We start from the raw sequence: 20,413 nt of genomic DNA, 5'->3' as shown, positions 1-20,413 counted from the left end.
TGTAAAAACATAACACTAAATTATGAAAATATGGACATTTACAATATTATGCCTCAACTTATCATTTATACATGTGCATTATGGAGCAGATCTATGAAGGCACCAAACACTTAGCAACAGACAGAATCTATATCATAACACTGGAAGGTCTCAGAGTGTCTGTGTGTGGGTGTGTGTATCTGCACAGTCCTGAGAAATTGGGATGTTTTTAACTGGCCGTTTTAGTACCTAGAATTGAGGAATAGTCCCATTCCCACATTAAATATGTTGGTAAGTTGATAGGACCAATATTTTGGGAAATAGTAATTTTGGAATACAATAGCTTTACAATCACATTGCATAGGAAACACAGGACCACGCTGCATGATGGGAAATGAAGTTAAAAACAGGAATGACACATTAACTAGTTTCAGTCCCTAGATATCGGTATTAATATAACCCCTGGTTCCCCATCGGTCAGTGCACTAGTATTGTTAGAATTGTACTTAATTCTCTTTAGACATTTGAGGTTGTTCATATTTGTTCAGGTTATTCACATTTTATTGTTAAAGGATAGTTTTTTTAATGAAAATATTTTCATAAAGTAATGTTATTTTTTCCACTAAAACAAAGAGAAATATCTTTACTTGTCATTATTTATATTTATATTTATTTATAGGCATAATGCAATTATTCTTATTTTTTTCACATTAAACCAAGAAGAAAATCTGGCCCACAGGCCGCATGTTTGACACCACAAATCACCTCAGTTTTCTGTATGGTTTGTGTTGTCAGCTGAGCTAATGATCTGTTGGGAATCAAGGTCAAAACTGTGGATCAACAAACGGCAACTTAGCAAAGATAATGACATCCCATAATAACTTTATATTTTCATACAGGGTTCCTACAGGTTTCTACAAGTTGATTTTAAAGGGGTCATATTTTGTTAAACCCACTTTTATTTGTCTTTGGTACCTTTATTTGTGTATTTGGACTCTAATAGTTCATAAAGTTTGAAAATGAACCCTCCAGGTGCTGCAAAGCTATCTTTATATTCATTTTGGCGAAAATCGAGTGGATTTCTACAACCTGTTTAATTAAATTCCTTCTTAATTTGTTACGTTTTATAAGTAGTTACATCACGACATTTGCACAAATAAGGTCAAGACTTCCAATGAACATTTCTCCGAATACACCATAATTGTTTGTCAGCAGCAGTGGTAGTAGTCTATACGGAAAATATGTCTAAACTTCGAGTAGATTACCTAAAATGTTCAGTTGTTGGTTGAATAGGACAGAACAGCACAGCCAACAACCTGGAGGGGGCGGGGCATAAAGTGGTTCATTTGCATTTAAAGGGCCAGTGCTCAAAACGACCTTTCTGGTGTCATTACTCAGAAATAGGGTTGAAGATGGACCCGTGGAGTTGAATTAATGAAGAATTCAGACTCAAGCAGAGCATTTACAGTTTATTTAGACCACAGGGAAATGTTTTAAAATGCATAATTCAATTTAAAAAAGCCAAATATCACTCCTTTAAGATTTTTTAAGATCTTTTTAAGACTACTAGAATCAGATTTAATGCCCATTTCACAACCTATTTCACAGCCATACTGGCACAAAATTTGTGACTCCTGGAATTTAGGAAAATGCATTTATCTACATCAGCAAAGATTGAATATTACATACATACTGTACATAGACCAGAATCTTCTTTTGAATCATTTCTCTCCAGGGTCTGCAAAGTTAGTGAAAAATTGTTCCTGATTTCAATATAAATTGTCAGGTTGGAACGGGTGGAACTGAGTAGACTAATGTTACTTAGCAGTTTGGACATTTAATAGACACATTTAAACACAACACAAGTTTATGGCAACATAACTTAAGACCAACCATATCAAATGTAATGTATTTTAAAGACTTTTTTAAGGTATTCAATGCAGATTTGTAAATTCAAGACTTTTAAGACTTTCTAAGACCCCGCAGGAACCGTGTTCATAAGCCTCATAGTCAAACTCACCCCTGTAGAAGAAACGCTGTGATTTCAGCATCAAACTCCATTCTTTTCATTTAGAGCTGAGTCCAGTGGAGAAAACAACAACAGTACTTCTAGCTTTTATCACTTTGTTATTTTCTTTGACTCTTTCTCAGCAGATTCCATCCAATCTCATCATTTTGCCAAACTTTAGTTAAAGGAGCAATTCAGTACTCTCTCTAGTGGTCACATAAATCCCTCAGCCTGTCAGAGTGAAAATATTAAGTTCATATCTTTACAATCCAATAAACTGGTATCTTCAGAGTTCTGTATTCTAAATACCCTAATGACAGTCACTTTAAAGCCAGATTATTTTAATGTTTGAAAGTAGGATAAGATAAGATGAGATAAGATAAGATAACATAAGATAAGATAAGATAAGATAAGATGAGATGAGATGAGATGAGATGAGATGAGATAAGACTTTATTGATCCCACCATGGGGAAATTTCACAGTTGACAGTAACAACATACAACAAACCAGTGCAAGAGAAAGACAGGCAGAAAAAAAAAAAAAACAAGTGAGAGTGAAATATAAAGGAAAATGTGAAATTTGGTGTTTATATAAATATTTATATATAGGGAGAATTAGAATTAAACATTCTTAAAACTTAAAATTAAATGATATTTTACTATTATTTAGTTATTTACTTATTTACAGTGTGTTGCACATGTACATGGTGTGATGGGGGGGTGGGGGGGAGGGTTACTGTGAGCTGTTTGTATAGTCTGATGGCTGTGGGAGGAATGACCTGCAGAGTCTGTCCTGTCTTGCACAGAGGATGTAAAAGTCTAGGTTCTGCAGGAGCTGCTCAGGGCCTCTACAGTGTGGTGCAGGGGTGGGAGGGGTTATCCATGATGGATGTCAGCTTTGCCAACATCCGTCTGTCCACCACCTCCTCGATGGAGTCCAGAATAAACTACATAAACTCCTTTAAAATGTGTTGTTAAAGATGGCACAGCTTATGCATCACCCTCCCCATTGTTGGCTGCTGAACCAACAATAATATTTGTACGTGGTAGTTTCTTTTTCAGCACTTTAACAGTGGGTACCACCTGCTATAAAAGAATTTTAAAAAAAAAAGAAGAAGAAGAAATCCATTCTGAGCTCCTGTAGAAACCTAGCAGTGGAACATGGTGATCTTTGTAGAAGGGATCTGCTTCTTCTGTGGATATAAACAACTTATTCAACACCAACCAAAACAAAATGATTCTTAATTTATCATAGTTATGAATGTTGTTTTCCATTTCTATGATTAAATCCTTCTAAATCTTTGGACCTTTAACTGCTCATGTGGAGGATGATACATTCTGTGAATTTAGGGGTTTGTTAAGTCATCAGAGTCTGTGCAGTGGTGCAGAGGTGGTGCAGTGGTTAGCACTCGTGCCTCACAGCAAGAAAGGTCAAGAAGGTCCTGGTTCGATTCCAACACCAGTTGACCGGGCAGTGGGACCTTTCTGTGTGGAGTTTGCATGTTCTCCCCCGTGTCTGCGTGGGTTCTCCTCCGGGTACTCCGGCTTCCTCCCACCATCCAAAGACATGCACTGATAGGTTAATTGGTTATCTAAATTGCCCATCAGGTGTGAATGTAGAGTGATTGTTTGTCTCTGTATGTTCAGCCCTGTGATGACTGGCGAAATGTCCAAGGTGTACCCCCCTTCGCCCCTATGTTACTGGGATAGGCTCCAAGCGACCCCCGTGACCCTAAGTGAGGATAAAGCGGGTTCAGAAAATGAATGAATAAATCTTACACATTGGACCTTTAACTGCTCATGTGGAGGTTGATACATTCTGTGAATTTAGGGGTTTGTTAAGATGTCGTCAGAGTCATTCAAGGTGAAAACAGATTGTAATACAGAAGGTTTTAGATGAGGTTGAAAACTGAAGTAAATGTTGAAAACAAAGGGAAATGCTAGGAAGATGTATTAACCCTTTATCGACAAGTGACTATTTTTGGTAATTTCCACAAACATTACAAGACAGTGACAGCAACAGTTGCAGTGAGGACAGTGAGTCAACAATCTCAGGTCCAATGTGGTCTACAGGGTCTGTAAGGTCCACCTCTGCATGAACAGTGAGTGGACCTGCTTTGTTAGGTACCATGAAGTAATGGTACTAATGTAAGGAATGATGTTCAAAGGGAGAATGTGGATGTGGACAGGTGTCTGGATCAGCACTTATGTTGGTCTAATGTTCTAAAATACATGGTCCTTTCACCTTACATGTGTTTGTATGTATTTTTACCCCGCCCCCTGAAGGGGAGGCAAGGGGTATTGTTTTTGGTTAAGTTTGTTTGTTTGTTTGTAAACACTATAGCTGCAAAATTACAAACTCTCATTAAATTTTGGCAACAGTAGGTTATGAATTTTAAAAATCTTCTTTCTTCTCCCATTCACTTACAACGGGCAAAATTTCACATGTCTGTAGCAGTAAAACTATTGGTTGAATTCATGCCAAACTGGGTTTAGAGATTGCCAGCGATCCAGAACAAATGTCATTACATTTTGGCAAAAGTAGATCAAAGTTCAATTTTTTTTTATGAATTTTTAAAATCTTTTTTCTCCTCCCATTTTCTTATAATGGATGAAATTTCAAATGTCTATAAAAAAAATCAATTTTGTTTCAATTTACTTCAAACTTGGCACATATACAGAGGCAATTGATTTGCTGACATCAGCACACGCATAGACATGATGACAGCAGTTGGATCGATGCCAAAATAAACTTCAATATGTGCGAGGGGTGGGGTTTGTTGTGCCTGGCACCACTTGTTTATGTTTATTTCTTGGATTTTTTTCTTTCTTTTTTTGCCACTTATGGGCAAGGAACCAAATGTGGTAACTTCACTGACCTTGATTTTCTACATGACTATATATATATATATATATATATATATATATATATATTATATATATATATATATATATTTAAATTTCACTAAAGTATAAAGTCTTGTAAGGTTGAGATTTGAGTGTTTCTTTGAGGTTTTGCATAAATGTCACATGATCACGTGGTTTTCTGTTTACGACACCATATTGGTAGGCAAGCTTTCCTTTGGATCGTACAACATGTTAAACGATGGAACCTGCTAAACTCCTGTGTGCCGTTTATCACTTAGCTTTCACCAATTATAAATTAGGCATAAAGACCACTCGGTTCCATTGGTGGCAGCGGTCCCTCTGTTCTGCCACCGCTGTTTATAGTTATTACCGCGGTCAGCGTAGCTTCTCAGTATAGTTAGCCTGCATGCCTGTCCGTGCTTAGCAGCGTGGAAAAAAAAGAATTGTCATCATGTGGTACGGTGATGAAGACCCCTTTAAAACCTACCAGGAGGGCTTCCCCTGGCCTATCACCCTATAGAGACAGAGTGATTGGGGGTCTACCTGCTCCCTTTGCCAGTGATGGCAGCCAGAGTTTCCTCAGCTGGACGTGGCAGTCGGAGCTACGGCGGGCGACACCGCTGAGTTCAGCGGGGAGCTGGTGAGAATACTCCCCACCCGTTGTGCAAGTCTGCTTTTCTACTATGGGACAGCCTTCCCGATGCGGTCAAGTCAAATTATGCGGCCGTGAAAGAGAAGATGGGATGGGCTTTTGGACAGAAACAGTTAATGGACCGTTTTAGAGCTAACATATCGGCTGGTTCACGAGTTCTGGGGCAGAGCCTGGAGGTGTACAGCTGATGTGAGCCGGCTGGTAGCTGGTACTCGTGTTTTTGCCTCCGAGTTGCCCGTGCATCACTGTTGTTTATAAACATTGAAACTCATCTATGGTGCCTTTATCACAAGCAGACATACTCGCAAATAACAAAACACGCAAACACGTGTCCAAAGAAAAACACAATATAAAGCAACAGTTCCTGTCTTTCTGGATCCAGATAGCGTGCCTACCAATATGGCGGCGTAAACAACAATCACATGACCAGTGATATCAGCTGCAAGTCCTCAATAGGTGTCCAGTAAAGGGGTTAATGACGCCTAATTAATGCTAGGAGGTACAAGTCAGTGTATGTCCATCTGCTGATGTTTAAATGCATCATGTATTTTTTACAGAACGGTTTCACACATAATTATGTACATAATATGTCCGTCTCATGAGAGTCTTTTTGTCTTTCCAGACATTGTACAACACTGTTTTATTTACACATTTCTTTCTTCACTCCTCTCTCTTTCAGCTCCAGCCCCTGACAGATTGTCCTATGTGGGAGATGCAGGATTAGATTATCCTACAAGCTGTCATCTCGAAATGGACGAGAGCAAGAGACAGGACGGGAAAGAGAAATGAGCAAGACAGAGAGAGAGAGGGAGAGATGCTCAAGAGGGGATGAAAGATGGGTGGGAAGATGAAATGAAGGTGATGAAAAATATTAGAATGACTCTTGTGAGGATAAGAGAAAGGCTGGATGGACTGGTAGGATTTCATATTTTGTTTTTGTGTGTATGTGAGGTAAATCTGTCCTCTCCCGATAATCTGGTGTATCAAACACATTGTTGCTCTAGGTCTAGTTGGTATTCCACCCGAGTTCCCTCGTCCTGGTCTCACCCTCCTCATCATCATCCATCTTTCCTCTCCTCCCCTCCATCTTTTTCAGTGTGTAACTCGCTCTTCCTCTGGGCTGTTTCCTTCTCGTCTCCATTTGCATTCGTCCCTCTCTATTTGTACCCTTTGCGCTCCCCCTATTTTGTCCCATCACTTCTCCTTCTCCTTCTCTCTCCTTCCTCTCCCTCATCTTTCAATCCCCGCCTCCCTCCCTCTCTCTCCCTCCCTCTCTCTCTCTTTCTCTCCCCCCAGATGAAATATTCATGCCCATCCATACTGGGAGTGTAGCAGCAGCAGCAGGAGCCACAGGAGTCAATGCTTTCAAAGACTTCAGGCCTCTGAGCTTACAGACAGAAAAATAGAAGGAGAGAGAGAGGAGATGGGGGAGGAAAAAGAGGGTGCAGGTGGATAAAAAGAAGAGAAGGTGAGAGAGAAATACAGAGGTAACCATGAAACAGGGAAAAAGCAAGAGAAAGAGTAGGAGGATGAACGTCATGTGGAGAGAAAAAAAACCAAGAAGCCCTACCATCACATCAAACAACAGGCAGCACATGATGAAACGCTCCCTTTTCCATTTGACACACCCGTAAACACACACATACACACTCGTGCGGACAGAAAGTGTAGGTTAAACACAAAAGGAAAGAAAGCCGCAGAGAGAAAGAGATCATACACTGCCTGAAGCACTTCAAACATTGGCCGACACATGATTAAACACCTCGCTCTCTTTGTATTCCACACTCACGCATCTAAAAACTCCAGGACCCCTGGGTGCTCGCAGGGCCATTTGAGCCGTTTTTACAACCAGGAAAACATACTTTATCATCTTACTATTTCTCTGCAACACACAAGCTCTTTTTTAGAACATAAGCGAGCAAACAAAGTTGTCTTGCGAGCGTGCGTACACACACAAACCAACGCTCGGTCTCTGAAGATTTCAGCCGTCAAGCCTCCACATGATCCAATAGGTCCTCCGCTCCCTCCAATGTGCCAGATGTGATCTTGAATTCACTTTGTCTTATTATCCTGAGTTTGCACAACAGAGTCGCCGTCTGCCTGCCTGGTGGATAAAGCACACGCACGCTCCAATTAAGTGCCAAATTCTGGGTTGTTTCCAAGCAACCTACATTAAGCTGCAACCGCTGTGAGGGAAACGGGGCTTCAAAGCTTTGAAGGATGCTTTCGCTGTTTGAATGTGAGGCTTTCAGTGTGTTTTTACGTGAGTGCGTGTGGATATGAGAAAGGCAATAACGACAGAGAAAAGGCTATAAAGAAATTGAAAGCAACACAAATTTAAATTATCTTTTTATACTTGGCTTCCTGACATGATGTAATAAGATCAAGGCGCAGATAGAGGAGATGCAGTACATGTACCACTGTCTGCACTGATCACAGCAGCACCGAATAAAATACAGCCTTTTTTCAGCGGCTGACCATGAAGTGACCTGTGATCTCCCCGTGGAGAAGGGAAATGTAAAAAGAACAGGATCCATAAGGTTTCACATTACATAACATGAGTCTACTCTACAGTTACATCTGTTCAACACATCCTGATACCTGAAGCAGTGGGGCCTGTATGTTTCACACCTAACCCTTCAGTCATGTTCTACCTGACTTAACCCTTAGAGACCCAGGGCTGCTGTTGTGTCCGTGCCCAGATGAATTTTTCTTCTTTCTTAAATAATAATAATAATAATAATAATAATAATAATAATAATAAATTAATTTATCACTATTTCTTACATTTATTATCTTCTGTTTTTTTCATTTTTTCAGTGAAAATCTGGTATTTTCCTATGTTTAAGTCAAGAATTTAACGATTCCAATTCCATTATCGATTTTGCTTATCGATCCAATTCCTTATCGATTCTCTTATCGGTTCCCATTGGGTGAGGAAATAAAAGAATACAAATGGGTGTGTTTGCATTAACTGTCTTTTATATTGCAGCGGCGGCGGCAGCATGCAGTGAAAGCGAAACTTAAGACGCTTTACTAATAACTAATAATGCTGCATTTCTACTACGTGGAACTGGTTAAACTAGGCTTGGCCCGTCTCCTGTTGTTGTGCACCTCATTTCCTTTCCCCTACCTTCAGAAACTTGTATTTGGGTACGACGTTTGTTGCCCGCACCGGAACTGGAACTGGGCGCAGTGTTCACTCTGCCGCTACATTCACTAGCGTCACTAAGTAGCTTACCAAATACGTGACATTCCTGTAAATGAATCACATGCTGCGTACAAATGTTTGAACATATTGGAGGGATTCCACCCTTTTGAAGACATGGAAGCTTTGCAAGTGTTCCAAGTAAGTGGACCTAGTGTCGTCTGTTTAGACCATTTCTGCCTCAACACCATGTTGCCTACGTTCTGACCATAAATATGCAGCGTATGCGTGATGTCATGCGCAACTAAGGCGGAATCGATAAGCAGAATTGTTAAGCAGGAAGGCAAATGATTCCAAGGAATCGAGCTACTGGGAACTGGTTCTCAAAAGAACCGGTTCTTGATTCCCATCCCTACTGATCATATAGATCACAGGTGTCAAACATGTGGTCCAGGGGCCAAAACCAGCCCGCCAAAGGTTCCAATCCGGCCTACGGGATAAATTTACAAAATGCAAAATGCAAAAATTACCCTGAAGATATTAACAGTCAAAGGCATCAAACTCAAAAATAATAACATAATGACCTAGAAATAATGACTCCAAATGTTCTTCTTGGTTTAATGTGAGAAAAACAATATGATATTATGCCTTTAAATAATGGCAACACCAATTTTTTCTCTTTGATTTATTGCAAAGAACATTAAATTCTGAGATCCTTTAACAATAAAATGTCAATAACCTGAACAAATGTGAACAACCTGGAATGTCTAAAGAAAAAGAAGTGTAATTTTAACAATATTCTGCCTGTTTGTGCCTTAGTAGACCTGATCTGTAATGCACATGAATAAATCATAAGTTGAGGCATAATATTGAAAAAATTTTACTTGTTTTTCTTCAGAAATTTCTTTTTTTCAGTTATTCACATCTTTTTTGTTTTGGATAGAAATAATTTCATCATTTAATGTTATTTTTTGGCACAAAAAAATTTGGAGTTGTCATTATTTATCGGCTATTATGCTATTATTTTACTGGTCCGGCCCACTGGAGATCAAATTGGGCTGAATATGGCCCCTGAAAGAAAATGAGTTTGACACACCTGATATAGATGTTCATAAAAGCTCAGATTCAAGTTGAGGGTTACTATATCAGAAACAGAGAAACCTGAAAAAAAAAACTGACTTTTTCAGCAAAGATATCAATAAGTGAACATATAAAACAAGTGTCTCTATCCACTGTCATTTATCCACAGGTATTTATTTTACCTTAGAATAAACTGTATGTTTACAGAGGGAGCAGGTTACCTTCAGGTGAGTTACTGTCACCTACTTACTTTGAGGATGAGCCAGAGTTATTATCCCCTTAAAGGAGTGATATTTTGCTTTTTTAAAATGGAATTATGCATTTTAAAACATTTCCTTGTGGTCTACATAAAATGTAAATGCTATGCTTGGGTCTGAATTCTTCATTCATTCAACTCCACAGGTCCATCTTCAACCCTATTTCTGAGTAATGACACCAGAAAGGTCGTTTTGAGCACTGGCCCTTTAAATGTAAATGAACCACTTCACTCCCCACCCCCTCCAGGTTGTTGACTGTGCTGCTCTGTCCCGTTCACCCACTTGTGTATGTTAATACAACTGAACATTTTAGGTAATCGGCTTGAAGTTTGGACATATTTTCAGTTTATTAATAATAATAATAATAATAATAATAATAATAATAATAATAATAATAATAATAACTTTATTTATATAGTACCTTTAAAAACTGAGTTAAGCAGAATGGCACAACACCAGAATACAAGATGCAAGCAAAAACAATAAAAGATAGAAAACAACCCAAAAAAAGACATATGTACAGCAAATGCAAAAACATGACACTCGTGAATTTGAGTGTATCAAAGCAGAGAGGGCAGAAATAACGAAACATGATGCTGTTAAATCAATGCAAAAATGAAGGAATAGAATAAAACCACATCATGGATGTTAATATAAATGAATAACCAAAACAGGGTAAAATTAAATATTCAACATTAAAAAGGAACATCACATAAAGGCAAGTCTATAAAAATGTGTTTTAAGAAGTGATTTAAAAGATGTTACTGAGTATGGACTACAACCACTGCTGCTGATAAACAATTATGGCGTACTGGGAGAAATGTTCATCGGAAGTCTTGACCTTATTTGTGCAAATGTCGTAACGTAACTAGTTATAGAGGCAACAAATTAAGACGGGATTAAAACAGGTTGTAGAAATCCACTCGATTTTGCCAGAATGAATATAAAGATAGCTTTGCAGCACGTGGAGGGTTCAAATTCAAACTTCATGAACTATTAGGGTCCAAATACACAAATAAAGGTACCAAAGACAAATAAAAGTGGGTTTAGCAAAATATGACCCCTTAAACTAAAATGCCCCAAACTGACAAATCTAAGTTTCACCACTGGATGTCATTAAATATTACACACTGAACCTTAACTCATAAAGATCCAGCACTACATTCATGGCAGGTCCAAATTGTTTTTTCTTGACGGTATATTTAACTTTTCTTAATTGATTGATTGCCATTTATTACAATATTATCCTCTGCATTTTGTGGTTTTTCAGTGAAAATTATGTGTTTTCCTACATTTCATTCACTGATTATGTAGATCAGGGGTGTCAAACTCATTTTAGTTCAGGGGCCAGATTCAGCTAAATTTGATCTGAAGAGGACCGAACCAGTAAAATAATAACATAATAATAAGTAAATAATGTCAACTCCAAAATTTTCTCTATGTTCTAGAGTGAAAAAAGGTAATTATATTAGGAAAAGGTTTACATCTACAAACTATTCTTTCAAAATATGTGAATAACATGAACAAACTGAAAAAATAAGTGTAATTTTAACAATATTCTGCCTCAGTTTATCATTTACACATGCACATTATAACTTACAGATCACAGTGGATCTACAAACACACAGGACATTTAATAACAGGCAGAATATTGGTAAAATTGTATTTACTTCTCTTAAGACATTTCAGGTTATTCACATTTTTTGGCAAAATTATACTTTATTTTAGTGTAAATACATGAAAATATTTACATTTACAAAGAGAAACATGTGGAGTTGTCATTATTTCTATGTTATTATGATAGTATTTTACTGGTTTGATCCACTTGAGATTGAATTGGTCTGAATGTGGAACCTGAACTAATATGATTGTTAATATCTTAGTGTCATTTTTGCATTTCACAAATTCATTCCAAGGCCGGACTGGGCTGTTTGGCGGGCCGGATTTGGCCCCCGGGCCGCATGTTTGACACCTGTGATGTAGATGTTCATAAAAGCTCAGATTAAAGTTGAGGGATATTGTGATATTGTGTCAGAAACAGAGAAAACTGAACAAAAAAGTGACTTTTTCAGCAAAGATATAAATAACTGAACATAAAAACAAGTGTGTCCATCCACTGTCATTGATCAAACTCCATGGGTTTTACTGGTGAATCAATGTTGTAGAAGATGACGGTGTTTCCATGTTCAGTACGGAGCCTCTGACAGCCTCCACAGGGGTCATATCAGATGACCATGAAAAGATGGCAAACTGTATTTTACACCAATTATTTACATGCATTGATAGGATTATTGGATCAACAGGTATTAAACAGTTTACATCAGCAGATAGTTTTGGTTGACAGTGGATGTTTGGGTCTTTATGGGTTAATCCACCTTTTAATATCAATACTGTACCGTAAATACAACACAAAAAACATAATATAACAGGCAGCTGCATCACAAACTCTCAAATCAAGAATGAATGCCATTTCTAAAGCAAGAACCCAATGAACGGAGCCCAGCAGGTCTCCTTTTACTACAACCACAGCTGCACCATATACATCAGAGGTCTCAAACTCATGCTCTTTCAGGGCCACACTCAGCCTGATTTGATCTCAAGTGGGCTGGACCAGTAAAATACTAGCATAAGAACCTATGAATAATGACAACTCCAATTTTTTGTCTTTGTTATTAAATTATGAAAATACTTACTTTTATAAACTATCCAAACAAAAAAGATGTGAATAACCTGAAAAAAAAAAACTGATATTTCTTAAGAAAAATAAGTGCAATTTTAACAATATTCTGCCTCAACTTATCATTTCTACATATGCATTATGGATTGAATTTACAAAGGCACTAAACACTTAGTAACGGGCTGAAAACTGCTAAAATTGTGCTTCATTTTCTTTACACATTTCAGGTTGTTCATAGTTGTTCAGGTTATTCACATTTTATTGTTACAGGATAGTTTGTAAATGTAAATATTTTCATAATTTAATATTTTTGCACTAAAATAAAGACAAAAATTTGAAGTTGTCCTTGTTTAAGTTATCCACTCCTTTGGCGAAGTAAAAAAAAAAAAAAGTACTTTAAGTTTAAATTATTCAGAATATTGAATTGAGATGGTAGATGTGTTTTTGTTGTTGACTTTTTTTTTATTATTATTATTATTTTATTTTGTTATTATTATGGTGTGAATGCGCGATGCTGTACACATTTAAGGTGATGTAAGCAGTGTATTAGTTGAAAAGGATAGGCAAAAAAAATAAGCTTTTGCTTCTAGCCTATTCCTTTTTTGTTTTTTTATGTTTATTATAATTGATGTACTGAGTACAATGATTGATGTAAAACCAAAAATAAATTCATTCATTCATTCATTCATTCATTCATTTATAGGCATGGTGTAATATTATTTTTTCACATCAAACTGAGAAGAAAATATGGAGTCAATATTTTTTGTAGGTTATTATTGCTGTTATTATTTAACTGTAGATCATATTGGTCTGTATATGGAACCTGAACTAAAATGAGTTCCACAGGCTGCATTATAACCTTTGGTGGGCTGCATTTGGCCCCCGGGCCACATGTTTGAGACCCTGATATATATCATCTCAAGCACAATCATCAATATTTACCAAAACATCGATAAAATGTTAATAAAATAAATTATATTCACCAAAACTACTACTATTTTTTTAGCATGTCTACATCTAAATCCAGTTCTTTGTTTCTTTATAACCACAAATATGGGCCCTGTAAGAGTATTGGTGTCAGTTAAAACAGTTGAAACCTTTGTTTCATAATCAATTCCAGTTCCGTGCTGTGTTATTTCTGAGATAACGTCTATTCCTATGAATAACAGATTAACCACTGCTCTGGGTGCACTTCTGATCATAGACTCTGGAGATCATCCAGATAACGGACAGTGAGCTGATCATTATGGCAAAATGAAGCCCTTCAGAGTGATCAGAACCTGCTTTGCATCACTTACAAGCATCATCCTGAAGACAGAGCCGCCCACAACTATTTTATTCTTGTCTGAAAATAGTCTGTGCCAAATACACCATGTATCCTTCGTCCTGCTGTAACTACAGAGTCCTAATGTTTGACAAAATGATCCATCCACATTTAACTAATAAAACTGTACCTGTTTTGGAACATTTAGAGGGTACTAGTGGGTTCAAAGTAGATTATTGTGGAGAGATTCTCATGACTCATGTTATTACAGTGTGATATGGATGGGATTGTGTAATATCCTGAACCCAGTGACTTCTGTGGTTTATTTATGAACGGTGCACTGCTGTGAGCTTGGACTGAGATCTATACTTCTGTTTTTAACACAACATCTGAACAACATATCACACCTATCTATCTATCTATCTATCTATCTATCTATCTATCTATCTATCTATCTATCTATCTATCTATCTATCTATCTATCTATCTATCTATCTATCTATCTATCTATCTATCTATCTATCTATCTATCTATCTATCTATCTGTCTGTCTGTCTGTCTGTCTGTCTGTCTGTCTGTCTGTCTGTCTGTCTGTCTATCAACCATTGATCCATCTATCTATCCATTCATCCATCAATCTATTCATCCATCCGTCCATCCATCCGTCCATCTGTCCATCACCCATCCATCCATCATCATCCATCCATCCATCATCCATCCATCCATCCATCCATCTATCTATCTATCTATCTATCTATCTATCTATCTATCTATCTATCTATCTATCTATCTATCTATCTATCTATCTATCTATCTATCTATCTATCTATCTATCTATCTATCTATCTATCTATCTTTTAATATGTCTTATTTTAACATGTGTTTACACAGCATTAAAGCGTTCTAACTCGATATAATGCCCCTGCATACTGCCTCAGGTTTGAAAAACATGAGCCTACCCTATTGGGACGTACAGCAACATACATAAAACATTCTCTCTCAAAGTACAGTTAGCTAATTAACTGAAACATATAGCTTCCTAATTAGTAGTGTATGAAGGAAAGAGACTTTGCAACCCCCAGAGATAAGAAAACACTGAAGGCAGGAGTGGAGGATTTAAAGCCACAGCTGGAGATATAATAGATGTTTTTATGATAAAAGAAAGGTTGGCGGGGACAGGTTCAAAGTAAGACAAAAGAGAGACCGAGCAAAAGAGATGAATATTGATTCCAAATGGGCACCTCTAGAATATTAATTCATTACTCTGCACTTTCCTCTGCGTGTGCGTGTGCATTTGCACCTTAATGTGCTGTCAGAATCAACTGTTTAGAACAGATGATCAAGCACACTGCTTCTGACATCTACTACATTTTCATTGAGCGTTAAAGCAAAGCGTTGTACTAAATTAAAAAAGAGGCTCAAAGTGAACACAAAACAAGCCTTGTCTCCTTTTAGAAGAAACAAACAGAGGCTGAAATTATCCCTGGACTCCATTGGGGACTACAAGGGTTTAGGGACAGGAAATCTGAGGGAAATTAAGGAGCAAAGTTATCTGTTGAAGACGCCTTTTTTTTTTTTAAACCATTGCATCAGTCTTCCTCAGTCTGTGGGTACTGTTTAACACTGGCTTTATCAGTGACCCTGCATTGATCCACACAGACTAAAAGATCACTTGGCAGCATATTGTGATTCCCTTTCTTTAAACTGTGGGTCACGTCGACACAGGTCACCACAACTGCACGATGCCCATCCACTTACTTCTGTTTGGACTGCAGTGACAGCATGATAACAAGCACAAAGAACACAAAGGAACAGGGCAAAACAGGAGGGTAGATGCCACAGCAGAACTCTGAATAACCATCTCATTAACCCACTCAGAGGAGGGTGAGAGGAACAGAAAGAAAAAAGGTTGAAAAAGGACTTGAAGAGAAAGAGATGTAAGTAATTCCTTCAGCCTTCCAGCCCACTGGTCCACACAGGGAATATGGAACCAGGAAGTTGTTCAATAATGTATTGATTTTCGTTTGCAAGATTTTCTTTCTTTGAGCATTTCATGTCAATGATTATCTGACAGTTTGCAGTTCGATGAATGCATGTATTCATGGGCATCTGTCTCGTATTTGCAGAATGAGGAGAGCTTACCAGACTGTTAAAGGATTCTTTTGCTGTGTATACACAGTTATAGAGAAAATTATACAGACGGCAACAAAGCACCTCTGCAAATAGGGTGAGCAGGGATTCAGAGAAGAGGGATGTTTTTTTTGTCTTTAAGGAGTGAGAAGTGAACTTAGAAAGTGTTAAATGACCCATAATTCCTTTATGATTGAACTGGGTAGACAAAAGCAGGTGTTAAACTGCATCACAGTGATCATTAAACAGCTGCCACATTTCTTGGGGTATGTGTAGAATGTTATGTAAAGTTACTGTGGTGCTAGGGTGTAGTATGATGAGGCAACGGAATTTCTGCTAGCATTTTTGTGTCATTTAATCTACACAAACATGCAGACTAAATGACACAGCCAACGTGGCTCCCATACTAACACATTTAATCAGTGACAACAGCTGTTGTGTGAAATGTATCTCATTTTTCAATTCCCTGAGCTTTCGTGTTGTTGCTCAACTTGGCATTTGGAATAGTATTTGGCAAAATCAGTTAGTAATACTGGATGGACATGGGGATCATAACACTTAGTAGCATCTAGGAGAGCAAATATTACCTTATTTTTGTCCTCCAAATGCCTTGTTTTATCTGACAGTGGCTCCATTTACTTCCAAAGATCTTACACACTGTAAAAGAAATCCTGTTGTTTTTACGAAAAAAAAAAACTGGCAGCTGTGGTTATCAACACAATACTGTAAAAACACATCAAACTGTAAACATATTTACGGAGTAACATGTAGACTTAACATTTTAAACATGTGAATTCAACATTGGATTTCAGTGATATTTACATATATAAAATGTTACATTTACTTTTTTATTTTAAAAAAAGGATGAGAATGAGCTGTTATTTCAACACTGTGGTCTTGCAATTTAACCCTGTACAGCCTGAACCATTAAATCATAGACAGAAAACTCCAGTTCTTTGAAAGTGGAGCCTTTATTGGTCCTTCTGAACAACCAAAAACTTTGTTTCAAGTTTCAATTTTGTATCATATTTGATACATCGGGTCTCAATGCTCAAATATTATTATTTTTGAACAAACAAAAACATAATATAACACAAACATGTCTAACAAATTGGTAATTCCTTTTCAAAATTGGCAAAGTTCTGCCTCCTTAATGTCATTAATGACAATCTTGTAGTGTCACTGGAAAGGCCTCTGGTGAACGAATTCCTCCCCCTGGTGGATTATCTGTGTATTGCATGTATCTAATTGTGTACATCAGGTTTTTCAACAAAAAAAAAAAATCACACTGATCATGCAGAGGGCTTCAAAACTCATGTATCAAATATGATACGTTGGTGTTATAGGGTTAAACGGCACCATATTGTTTTTCAATTTACAGTTTTATTTTCTCAGTAAACAATAGAAACACATAATTTCTACACACAAATCTGGTTTTGTTAAAATACTCTTCCTGTAAAAGCTACAGCTACATTTGATTTAATTATTAATACAAAAATCTTTTCAAAAGAACAACTTTGCATTGTAATTTCACTTACAGTTTTTTTATGTTGCTGTTTTACAACTTTTTGGTGTTAAATCTATGATCACTTTTTACAGCGCAAGACAATGAACATATGCATACTTTAGAAGGTGCAACCGGTGAATTCAGAGGTTCACAGTCTAAGATTTACGGGGTGTCCCTTCCGAGGCACCCACATACTGTGCAATTTCAGCAGTTTATCCACAGCGACGGCGTACGACAGGGATGTAATAAACTTGGGTTCAAAGTATAAATATATCCAGACTGTGTGATGACAGACTCTACTGTACAGATTAAAAAGTTAAACATTATCAGCACACATCACTTACCTGTGCTGCAGTAGTTGTAAACAGTAAAGGAAAGCTATTGATCACCCTGTGTCAGTGGTATTTATGTGAAAAACATCCAGTCAAGAGGAAGGAGGGGAACGTGAACCCAGTCATGACTCAGGAAGATAAGACAACCTGGGATGAGAATTTTACCAAGAAAGTCTGTGGTTCGTGGTTGTAGCTTCACAATGCATTCCTATTTGTTGTTGGGTAGCAGCAGTCATAATGAGATTTTTGACACTGTAGGAATTCAGTTTCATGGTCATCAGATATGACCCATTTGGACGTTCAGAGGCTCTGTAGTTACCATGGAAACACCATCATCTTCTATAACATTGATTCATCCATAAAATCCATGGAATGTGATAAATGACAGTGGATGGAAACACTTGTTTTTGCATGTAGTCACTGATATCTCTGCTGAAAAAGTCACCTTTTCTTGAGTTTTCTCTGTTTCTGATACAATATCCCTCACCTTTAATCTGAGCTTTTATAATATCTACATGATTAGTCAAAACAGAGGATAATATTGTAATAAATGGTGATAAATGTATTTGATATAATAACCTTTGAATTTACTCTGAGTTTTCATGAACATCTAAAAAACTATGGGGAATTAAATATAACAAAATACATGATTTACAATGATGAATACAAAACACTGAGGGTAATTTTATAATAAATGATGAAAAACCACTTAATTATAGGTTCAATCTAGAGAAAAATTAATTTGGTAACTGCCACAAAAGTAGCACTGGGTCTTTATGGGTTAAATACTGGGGTCGAGGCAGTGCCAGTTACAGGATGAGTGTGTGTTATTTTGACACATCTGGATGTTGCAGATTGTAACCACACTGTAAAAGAATTCTGTTGTTTTGACAGAAAAAAACTGGCATCTGTGGTTTCCAGAACAATACTGTAAAAAACATATCCAACTGTAAACATATTTACGGAGTAACATGTAGATTTAACAGTTTAAACATGTAGATTTAACACTGGATTTAAATGGACTGCACTTATTTTAGCACATTTTCTCCACCTTCATGGTGTCCAAAGCACTTTCCAAATCCACCAGGTCCAACTGGGAACAATTTAGGCTTCAATGTCTTCCATGGACACTTTAACATATGGAAAGTCACAGCCAGGATTCGAACCACCAACCCTTTGGTTATTGGACGAGCCACTCTACCAACTCTACCAACCCATTAATTTACAAATTTAAAATGTTACATTGTTAAAACTTTTAACTTTGTTCTAAACTTTTTTATAACTTATATACAGGGTGGGGAAGCAAAATTCACAATGAATATTTAGTTGTTTTTTCTCAGCAGGCACCACATCAATTGTTTTGAAACCAAACATATATTGATGTCATAATCATACCTCACACTATTATCCATACCTTTTCAGAAACTTTTGCCCATATGAGTAATCAGGAAAGCAAACGTCAAAGAGTGTGTGATTTGCTGAATGCACTCGTCACACCAAAGGAGATTTCAAAAATAGTTGGAGTGTCCATAAAGACTGTTTATAATGGAAAGAAGAGAATGACTATGAGCAAAACTATTAGGAGAAAGTCTGGAAGATACTATTAAAGAAGAATGGGAGAAGTTGTCACCCCAATATTTGAGGAACACTGGCGCAAGTTTCAGGAAGCGTGTGAAGGCAGTTATTGAGAAAGGAGGAGGACACATAGAATAAAAACATTTTCTATTATGTAAATTTTCTTGTGACAAATAAATTCTCATGACTTTCAATAAACTAATTGGTCATACACTGTCTTTCAATCCCTGCCTCAAAATATTGTAAATTTTGCTTCCCCACCCTGTGTATAAAAGCTAATACACCATTATTTCAACATTATGGTCTTACAATTTAAACGGCACCACATTGTATTTCAATTTACAGTTTTATTTCCTAAAAACAATAGAAATACATCATTTCTACATACAAATCTGGTTTTGTTCACATACTCTTCCTGTAAAAACTACAGCTATATTTGATTCAATCATTAACACAAAAATCTTTTCAAATAAACAACTTTGCATTGTATTGTCACTTACAGTTTTTTTATGTTGCAATTTTACAGCTTTTTGGTGTTAATTCTACAGTCATTTTTAACAAACCCTTCTCTCTTCTATAACAGTCACAAAACACACCCCTGTTATAGACAGTGTTTGTTTTATTCACCCTGGACTCTTCAGTTGTGTTTTTTTTTAACCCTGGTTTACACTCAGACATAGTAGGTGGCAGAAATGTGCTTTAAAGGGGTCATATTTTGCTAAACCCATTTTTATTAGTCTTTGGTACATTTATTTGTGTATTTGGACCCTAATAGTTCAAAAAGTTTGAGTTTGAACCCTCCAGGTGCTGCAAAGCAATCTTATATTCATTTTGGCAAAAATCGAGTGGATTTCTACAACCTGTTTTAATTCCTGCTTAATTTGTTACATTTAGTAACTAGTTACATCAATACATGTGCACATATAAGGTCGAGAC

This window comes from Sphaeramia orbicularis, chromosome 8 (assembly GCF_902148855.1).
Source record: "Sphaeramia orbicularis chromosome 8, fSphaOr1.1, whole genome shotgun sequence".
Lineage (NCBI taxonomy): Eukaryota > Metazoa > Chordata > Actinopteri > Kurtiformes > Apogonidae > Sphaeramia > Sphaeramia orbicularis.
This window is presented reverse-complemented; position numbering follows the sequence as displayed.